We start from the raw sequence: 9,911 nt of genomic DNA on the forward strand, positions 1-9,911 counted from the left end.
CTGAAAATGAGAAAATTGTGAGATAAAACACAAACTAAACGTTGATATGGATAGGAATAGAAAAGGGAAAGAAGAATAACTTTAATTATTTAATTATTTAAACTGACCACACACCCCCAGTTGTCACCTATCACCCCTTACTGGAACCCAGGTATCAAACAAACAAACAATTACAACAAATGCAAAACATGCAAACATACCTCCACTGGCACGATGATCAGTACTCTCTACAACTCATCTTTCAAGATCCATGAATCCTACACATGCCTATTACAACATGTAGTGTACTTCATCCAGTGCATCACATGCTCCCACGACAACTGCATGGGTGAAAACAAACAATTACTGCGCTCTCAAATGAAATCACACAGAAAAATTATTAAAGACAAAAACTTCCTATTATCTATGGATGAATCCTTTTCAAAGTGATCACTCTATATCTTTCCTATCAGTCCTCATCCTCAAAGGAAACCTGCACAGCACCTTCAAAAGGTGATCATGGAAACTTAAATTTGTAACTCTGTTAGACACTAAAAATCATGGTATCAACAAAGACATTGATTTTATGGCTCATTACAACAGTTTGTAACCTAAAAACCCTCCTTTGTCCTATGACTGCAGAGGTGTTAATTACCCACTTCATTTTAAGTGGTTTCTTGCAACATGGGTTAACCCCATATGCTTAACAATCTGTCATACCTTGTGTTTAGCTGTGACACTCTGGTTATCTTTTCCAGAACTGAAGAAGAGTTCTGTGAAGCTCAAAAGCTTGTCCTTCCACAAGTAGAAGTTGATTCAATAAAAGATATTACCTCACCCACCTTGTCTCTAATTATTTTATGGAAAGTTTGCTTTATTTAGTATTTGAATCTAAGTGTTCCCATCCTGAAAAGTTGATGCTATAGGATTCCCAATCCTCCAAACCCCAATTTCCATTGTGAAAAGCTGACAGGTTTAGACTTGGACTTTTTTTCCAGTGCTGCCCACCTTTCTTCTAGCCATCTGGTCATATCTCAGGCAGGCCTAACTGTTGCCCCATCCCCAGTTAGTTCACCCACAAATGGCTTGAGGAGCTGAGAATTTTCAGTTCCAAATATCAGCACCTCTGAAAATTAGGCAACAAGTTTTCATTATTCAGACCCTTCCCTTTCCTGGAACCAATTTGCAGATTGGGTTAGGCAAATATTTCAGTCTCAGCAGCAGTAGCACCATCTACTGTTGCTTCATGCAAAACTTGAAGGCACTCAGATACTACTGATGAATGAGTGTGGTACAAGAATATAAATAGAACAGAATAGATTACTGGAGAATTTACTAAAAAATCATTTACACCCTGTTGACTTAAAGGAAACTGTTTTGATTATTAAATCCACTGTGGCAGGTATCTCAAACTTGACTGTGCCTTATCAACCCAGTAAGGTGAAAAGCTTTTTTCACTTAAAATGTCTATATAGTTAGGGATTAGCTGGAATTGTATACAAAAAGTATCCATTTTTCTTGCTATATCTGGAACAATTTATTTTTGAGCAAGAACATTATACACAGATTAGACGTCACATTAATTTAGAATACTGTATTTACTTAGCTATCATAGAAATGTCCCACCCAGACGTTATTTACCACTTCAGTCCTGCTTTGAAGATTTTATTTCTATTTCAGTTTCAGGCTGTTTAAATCTGGTTGTTTTGCTAATTTAACGAGATATAGTATATGGTAGCTTCCTTATTAAGAGTTTAGGCTTTATATTTTCTTACAGACTGAACATTACCTTAATATTTGGCACATCATGCAGCCTACTAATGATTACATGTTTTACTTGTTAATAAGAACAAATAAGTAGTCTTGGTATGATTTGGAAATGTGATGCCCCTCAGACCAAAACTGAGACCTCTCATTCTAAGTCAAAGAAATCCTGCTGTTTTTCCCACGCTTGCAGGAAACAATATTCTAACATTTCACCTCAACCCCCCTCCAAACATTAGCTTTACTATTCTCATTATATGAATCATATAGTCTTCTCCTCCAATTCTGCTTTAATCATCTTAGTGCATAATACTGAACAACCAAGAAAGGTCTTTCATCATCTTTCTGCAGAGTGCTGAGAATAACTAAAAGTATAGAAAAAGTCTGCTGCCCTGCTCTTACCATATAATTCCACTTCGTTCTTGTTTTCCTTAGTGATATATGTGATTGATGTGTGGAAGTTTGAAAAATCCATTTGTTTTTATTATTATCCGAATGCAACCAGCCATGAGATGGACACTGGGAATCTCTGCTCTTTTATTTGGATCCTTTCAAATATGTTTAAATGTTGGCTCATAAATGAAACATCAAGTCCTATTCATCACAATAGGAGTCTCCACTTCCAAGTGTGTAAGTGAATGCTATGCATATTTGAATTGTACCTCAGATATAATGATTGTTCATTAAATGTATTAAACAATCAGATTTTTGTTTTGATCTTTTTAATATGTTAGCCTTACAAATGTACATTGTTTCAGTTGCACAGTGGGAATAGAAGTGCCAGTCTTGGAAAACAGACTAACATATCATCTGCAGATAAATATAATAAATACACTTTGTGAGCAGTCTGTTAATGCCGTACAGTTGTTGATTTTGCTTCATTTCTCTGCCAATGGATTGATTGTATATGTGAATATTAACAGGACTGAAGAATGCCGCTCCCTACCCAGGGCCTCTCTGAGAATTAAAGGATAAAAGACAGTGAAATAATGGTACATGAGATTAATTGGTAATGTGCAAAATCCGTTGAGTGAATTGTCCTAAACTAAAATTTATTTAATACTGAAAACAAGAAAGTGCTGTGAAATGTCAATCGCTGATAAGGATATTTTTTAAAATGAAGTTTTTGTTTTGTTTGCAGTTCTTTGCTTATTGGATACAACAGATTTTATTATAGGCAAAGCTGGTAGTATCACCTATAGTTAAGGAAGCCCAACGATTCCCATTTAAGACCGTTTTCAGATGCTTATAATTTTATCAGACTCTAGCCATTTGGGCTGGGTGTCTGCCTTGAGCTGATATTTTTGGGAATTCTTCAGCAAAATAGTTCAGCCATTTCAGAGACTGATGTTAGGGGAAAATACAGTGTTTTGACCATGTTCAAAATAGATTCTTACAACAAGTTAGGTGAGAAACTCTAGCACTTGGCCTAGGGACACGATATTTGGCAGAGAGGTGGCCTGTGTGTCAAGGATGTGGCCATCCTGATGAAAAAAATGCTCAAATTTGGCCAAGTTACAAGCAGTTGAAAAATCTCAGTTCACAGATGCTCAGTGAAGACTTGTTAGAGCTTGGTAACTAGGTTATCTTAAGATTCCTCAGCATTGAGCATGCCCCATCCTAGAGCTGCAGAAGCTGAGGATGACTTTCCTTGCAATTGGTGCTCCGGTGCTGGACACCAGAACTGAGAGATGGGACATGTAAGATCTGTTCTCTCAGTGCTCCCCATGCTGATGCGCTAATGCTCAGGCAGCATGGAAAATGAGGAGGAAGCAGTCTGACTGAAATGCAGAAGGAAAAGAGCTGGCTGGGCTAGGGGATAGGAAAGTAGAACCGTATAGGGATCCTGGGGGGAGGGAAAGACTGGGACTGGGAGCTAGGAGCCAGGTAGGGGAGGATACTGGGATTGGCTGTGGAAAGAGACGGAGGCTGGGATCCTGTCAGAAATCAGATGAGGAGCTGGGGGAAGACTGGGACCAGGAGCTCAATTTGGGCAGGGTGATTGGGAGAAGAGCTTGGAGCTGGCTAGATAAAGATTCTGGGATTGAATACTTGTTCAGTATTGTCATCCTGGCAGTTCACTGAAGCTGGAAATTCAGTGAAGAATGAAACATTTGATACACAGTTCCTCAAAAATTCCCTACAATACAACACCTGACTATTACAAAGGAGATCTCTAAAACCAGAAAAGTCTTGTAGAAGTTACTCTTTAGGAAAGTTAGGATTAGGTGGAATTCACTACAAAGCAGATCAGAGCACAAGCAATGTGCAATTAATTACAAACTGCAGTGGATTAGAAACAAAGGCTCCTCTATGCAAATAAAGGATCTCATATAGCATGACAGGGTTCTGTGCCAATGTTCTTGCAGGAAATGAATCAATGCCAACCAAAGCTAGATATCTTTGCATTTAATCTAAATCAGGAAGTAAGCAAAAGAAGCTGAATTTATTACAGTTTGAGGGATTCAATCTCCCTTCTATAAAAATTAGTTTTTGCTTCAAACATATGTGCTTTATAGATGCCAACTGGTAAAAAATATATTGCTGGGTTTTGTCAATGTTTCTGATCTAGATTTAAAAGGTTTCTTTAATGACCTATCTCCAGCCTTGGAAAAGTATGAATTCTGTGTCTCTGGTGATATCTGCTGCTTTGCCATGCAACAGGGTAAGTGCAATGAGCAAGCTGCTGGTGGAGTTCAAAAGCTTTTCTAGAGAGAGTACCCTGTCCACTGCAGACTACTCAGAGGTGAATTAAGATTATACTGGGCCCAGTTTCACCAAAACTTTACCCCTCTATGACCTCTCTCAGATAGCTAGTAGTATGTACTGCACGCAAGGCTGAACTGGTCACTGCTGATCCTCACATTCCGTTGACCTGGTGAGAGGCACTGTGAATTTAGGGTGCATATCCTTCTCCCTGTTTCTGCTGTGTGCTGTGCTAACTGCTGTTCACTGACTTATGCTGCATCCAATAGTGGTCTTGGGCCCATATCACCTATGCAGACATATAGGACCCCATATACAGCCCCAAGTATGCTCATCTGACCTGCCACCCATAGCAGTACTTAGAGCACTCTCCATCTCTAGTTCTGTAAATCCCCTCAGGCATCCAATCCCCCATATAGTGTTTGTATATAACTCTTCTTCATCTTCGCCTTGTCATGTCAGTAAAGGATGGCAGCCTTTTTTTCTTCAAGGGTTCTTGTCAAGTCTGTCTTCCAGGCTTACACCAACCTTCTTCATGTCCTTCTTCTGTGTCACAAATCATCTTTTAGTGTGGTCTTTTTCCCGTGATTACTAGCTTTTATACTCTCTGGCCAACATATCCCATATCTCATTATCTGAGATGACCCAGCCATCTCAGTCAATACTCCCTCAGCTTTTTCATTACCAGGGCTACCTGCATCTTGGCTCATACCATTGCACTGCATAGCCTATCAGCACGCACCTGAGAATTCTCGTTTTGGCAGTGTGACATCATTGTTCTCCTTTCTTCCTCTTTGGTCAGCATTCCGACCTGTGTGTCATGGCTGGCCTAGTCATGAACTTATATGCTTTGCTCTTTAGTTTACTTATAGTTTTATCTCAGAGAATTCCTGTCAAGTCCTTCCATTTACACCAAGAGCTCTTCATGATATTCTTAATTTCCACATCCACATTCCCAACAAGGCTCAGTACTGAACTGAAGTATTTCTATTGTTGCACAGACTTAAACTTTATACTATCCAGTTTTACTGGCTTCTCATTGTCCCTCTCAATGAAGCATTGAATGTATTCTGTTTTTTGTTGGGTGACTTGTAAGCCATTTTCTTCTAATGCAGTTCTCCTTAGTTCTAAGTCTCTTTTCAGTTCTTATTTATCTTCAGGAAACAACATGATGTAATAGGTAAAAACATGCTCCAGGGAGCCTCTCCCCTGATCTGCATCAATCTGTGCAGTATGAAAAAAAGTAGGAAAAGGTTTAAGGCTAATCCATGATGTAGGCCTAACATCACATTTCTCTTTTCAAAGCTTTGTCCTCCATGACAATCATCGTAGCCTTCACTGTGTTTTCCCATATGTCCATTGAGAATTTGAAATCTGGTCTGATAATCAAGTGCTCAGCTTGTGTACTTTACATATCACTTGGTCAAACGCTATCTGGAATTTCTCCTTAGACGTACACCAATCTACAGAGTGTTCCTGCATTTAGCATTCCAGATTTGTCCTCTGCTCAGTGCTATTCTAACTTTCTTTAGCTGGTCACTCTTCCTTTGGATGTTCACTGTCTTATCCTGTAATATTTCTGCTACCATTATATCTAGTCCATTCCTCCTTGCTACTGAGCCAGGATACATTATCTTGTAACCCTCTCTGATAATGAATTTCAACCCTTTCCATTTTGTCTTTAATATACAGGAAATATACACTCTCCTTCTCTTCAATGTCTTGGTGACTTTTCTTGATTTCCCAGTCATTGTTCCTACATTCAAGGAAACCAAACATAGTTCTTGGGCTCAGATCTTTAGCTGCATGCACCCAGAATGTACAGCGATTTCTGCGGCAAACATGTAACAAGTTCTATTAAGCAAGTTGCAAATTGTAATTTTTCAGAGGTTTGAAACTCAGCCAAATTTGGGTGTATTTTGATAGGAACACAACAAAAAGCACCTCCCTGGCCCAGAGTTACCTTCCTGCCAAATTTTAAGTTACTGCTTCAAAACATGCTAGTGCAAGAACTTTTCAAATAAATGGTTGGAAATGTTTAGCACTGGCTAAACGACCTATTTTTTCCTACCCTTTCCTGGAAAATAGCTGAAACTTTTTAACTGAATTATTAGCAAAATAACTGAACCTAAGGCAGACACCTGGTATGGGAAATTTCAGCCTGAACAATTAAAGTTTGGCAAAGTTATATGCAGCTGAAAACAAGGGCTTATAATGAAAAGTCTTAGGTAACCATAACCATTAGCCTAACTACTAGCTCTGCCTATAATACAGTCCATTTTTTTGTAATTTTGCTGTTGCAAAATTTTTTAAGATATGGATTCTATGAAAGACGTACAAAATAAAGTTATAGTGTATCTATCTACACTCATCTAAAGATGAATACACTCATCTGCATATGAATGACTTATGTTTCACAGTGTCAAGTAATAGCTTGCAGCCAAAACAAAATAGCTAAATAAAAACACTATAACACAAAAAAGGTTACTTTTCCAAACTAACACTGCCTTTTCTTATTTTGTCTCAGCTACAAAAGCAACTCCCTTTTGTCTCCAAGAGGTGTCGGATATTATTAAAGCCCTCAGTCATATGCACCCCAGTGTTCAGGCTCTTTGTGTAAAAAAATGAAATCCTCATTTTGATTGCATGGGTGAGATTTCAGCCTCAGTCTATAAAAGACTGATGTCAAACACATTCAAGGTCAGGATCTATCTTCCAGTCAGTAGTGTTTCTTTAGTTCTTACTCTGGGCTCTTGTCCTTTCTATTTCCATTCATTCTCTTCCTTGAATGACCTATTCTTTTCTGAGCCTAACGATCATGATACTTCCTTGATGCTCTTACAAGCATTTTAAACAAACATCTCTATTTATTTATTTTTAAACAAATTGTCTAGTGTGCAGTATAACAATTATTTAGGTCTAATTAAAAATCATATCCCCCAAGTTTAATTCATTTTAAATATTACTATAATATATTTATATGTTCTAATTCACCCTCGTCATTCTCTCCAACATAAATTGTAGAGTCTAATGGTTTAATTACACTGTTACTTTTAACTTTGGGAGGCCAGCTATACAGGGAATTGCATTCACTAGCCAGTTTATACCAGCTAACTCATAAAATTTCATTAACATTAACTAAACAGAGTTGTGTTAAGTTTGAAATGTATGTAAATTCTTAATAAAATACTGTAAGAGCAGGTCAGCAACAAATTCTCTGTTGAAAACAAACTTAAGATTGTTCATGCTGTCCCATAAATTTTTAGGTTAGCTTGTTAAAAAGAACTATCAATATCATGTAACCATACAGAATACCAATATTTAACACCTCTATGATTCCTAATATGGAAGTTATTTTAACATGAGTTTTATTAACTAGAAACTAAAATAGATTATCTTGAAAAGTGATTTAGTAAAGGGATATTTATCTCAAGGCATGGTGCTTATAATCTACAGATACAAATGATTGGGGCTTTTGACACTTGGTTTTTGCGGTACTGGAACTTTCACCAAAGGATGTGTGCAAATGTTTGTACATGCAGCTGAGTCTCTGAAAATGTAATTCATCTAACCCTATCACACTTCAGATGGAAGTAGGAACTAACACTCTGCATCAAGAAAAGAATCTAGTGATTTGAGGGTGGAACTGGGAGCTCCTAATTCTCACAACCCTTTATGGTCTTGAGCAAGTCACAATCTCACTGCGTCAGTTTTTTCATCTGTAAAACCAGAATAATAAAATTTACCTACCTCAAAGGAAGAGTGTGAGGATTAATTAATGTTTATAAAGTGTTTTAAAGTTGAAAGTGAAAAGTATTATTTCTATCAAAACAAAAAATATCGTCTTCTGCCTCCTGTCAGATTATTAAACAGGAGAGATGATAAGCATTTCTTATATTTCCCAGCACACATTCCCACTGACCTGGTAGTCACATTTCCTTTTTTCATTTATTGATTGGTAGATTCTTGACAAAATAAAATATTCTAGTGAGGAGGGAACGTAAAGTGTTTGGGATTTAAAGCAGTGTATAAACATTTGAAAGACTTCTGCTAATATAACGTTTTTTAAATTTGACCCCTTTACTCCATAGTTCCCTGGAAGGCACAAATCACCCTGTGCATAAGCTTTCATTCCTATACAGGGTTGAGTCACTGACACTTGTAAATTGCACCATGATCAGTTGTGATTTCCCCACTAATGAGCTAGAGGCAGCCCTTACTTAAGGCTTATAGAGAATAAACAACACATGGCAGCTGTATAGACACGTTGCTTAATATTCTATGGGAAGGTGCTCAGACAATACAGTGATGAGCATGGTATAAGAACCAGTATAGTACAGTATAGTATAGTTCTTTCCTGACTGCAAAAGTGGGGGGGAAATCACTTGGCAAAATCAAGAGTCAGCCTATCATTCAGTCTGTTGGAAACTTAATATAACCTGACTAAAAACTACCCAGATCAATCATACCAAGTAGATCTCTGGGTTTAAACATGGACCTGGTTATCTTTTTAAACCTATGCCAGATCTTCCCACACGTGATTAATTTCAGTGTTCAGTGCTCTCATTTAAAAAATCTAATTTGTTCATATCCTTCCCTCATGACATTACAACAGTTTCTCTCATTTACATTTTCTTTGGGATCATGCCTTTTCAGACTCCAGAATTACTGATCTTTGGCCCCTCTCTGGGAAATTGAACCTGCTCACGCCTGTGTGTGACATCAAAATGTGAAATCTTATTTTTTTCTTAAATTCCACCAGTGTCAAGCAATGTATCTCTTAATAGAGTCAATTTATTTAGCTATTTATTATGTGGCAGTAGCACAATGGAGACTAAAGAGCATTATGGTGTAGTGACATGACTCCTTTTTGATTAATAGATAAACAAAGTTTGTTACCTTTAAGTTAAAATTGCTCTCTCTTAGGTAACCAAATGCATTCTAAGCAACATTACAAATAAAAATGTAAACGCATGGAAAAAACAGTTAAGGAAGGGTGGATACATTTTCAGAGAAAGTACATAGATGTACATAAGTACATAGATAAATCTTCACATGTATATATTAGAGTGACAAGATTGGAGAGCTAATATCGTTTATTGAACCAACTTCTTTTGGTGAAAGAGACAAATTTATGAACTACACAGAACTCTTCTTCAGGTCTGGGAAAGGTACTCAGAGTGTCTTAGCTAAATACAAGGTGGAACAGATTTTTTAGCATAAGCAGTTGACACGTCCTGTAAAAGACCTTGAGGGAGCGGAGAAACTGCCGTCTGGCACAGTGGGGATTAAAGAAAACCTTTAGGTTCAGCCAGCCCCACCCCGCTATACTTGCAGCCAATTGCAGGCCTGGAGGGGGAGAGAAAGAAGGGAGCCTGGCTCAGTTGGGAGCTAACTGGTGAGGAGGCAGGAGCTTTCTGTCTGCCTGCCTGAAGGGACGAATCAGTAACCTGCCAGCCAGC

This window comes from Emydura macquarii, unplaced genomic scaffold (genome assembly GCF_026122565.2).
Source record: "Emydura macquarii macquarii isolate MOO-44397 ecotype Brisbane River unplaced genomic scaffold, CSIRO-AGI_Emac_v2 contig_1253, whole genome shotgun sequence".
Classification (NCBI taxonomy): Eukaryota; Metazoa; Chordata; order Testudines; family Chelidae; genus Emydura; species Emydura macquarii.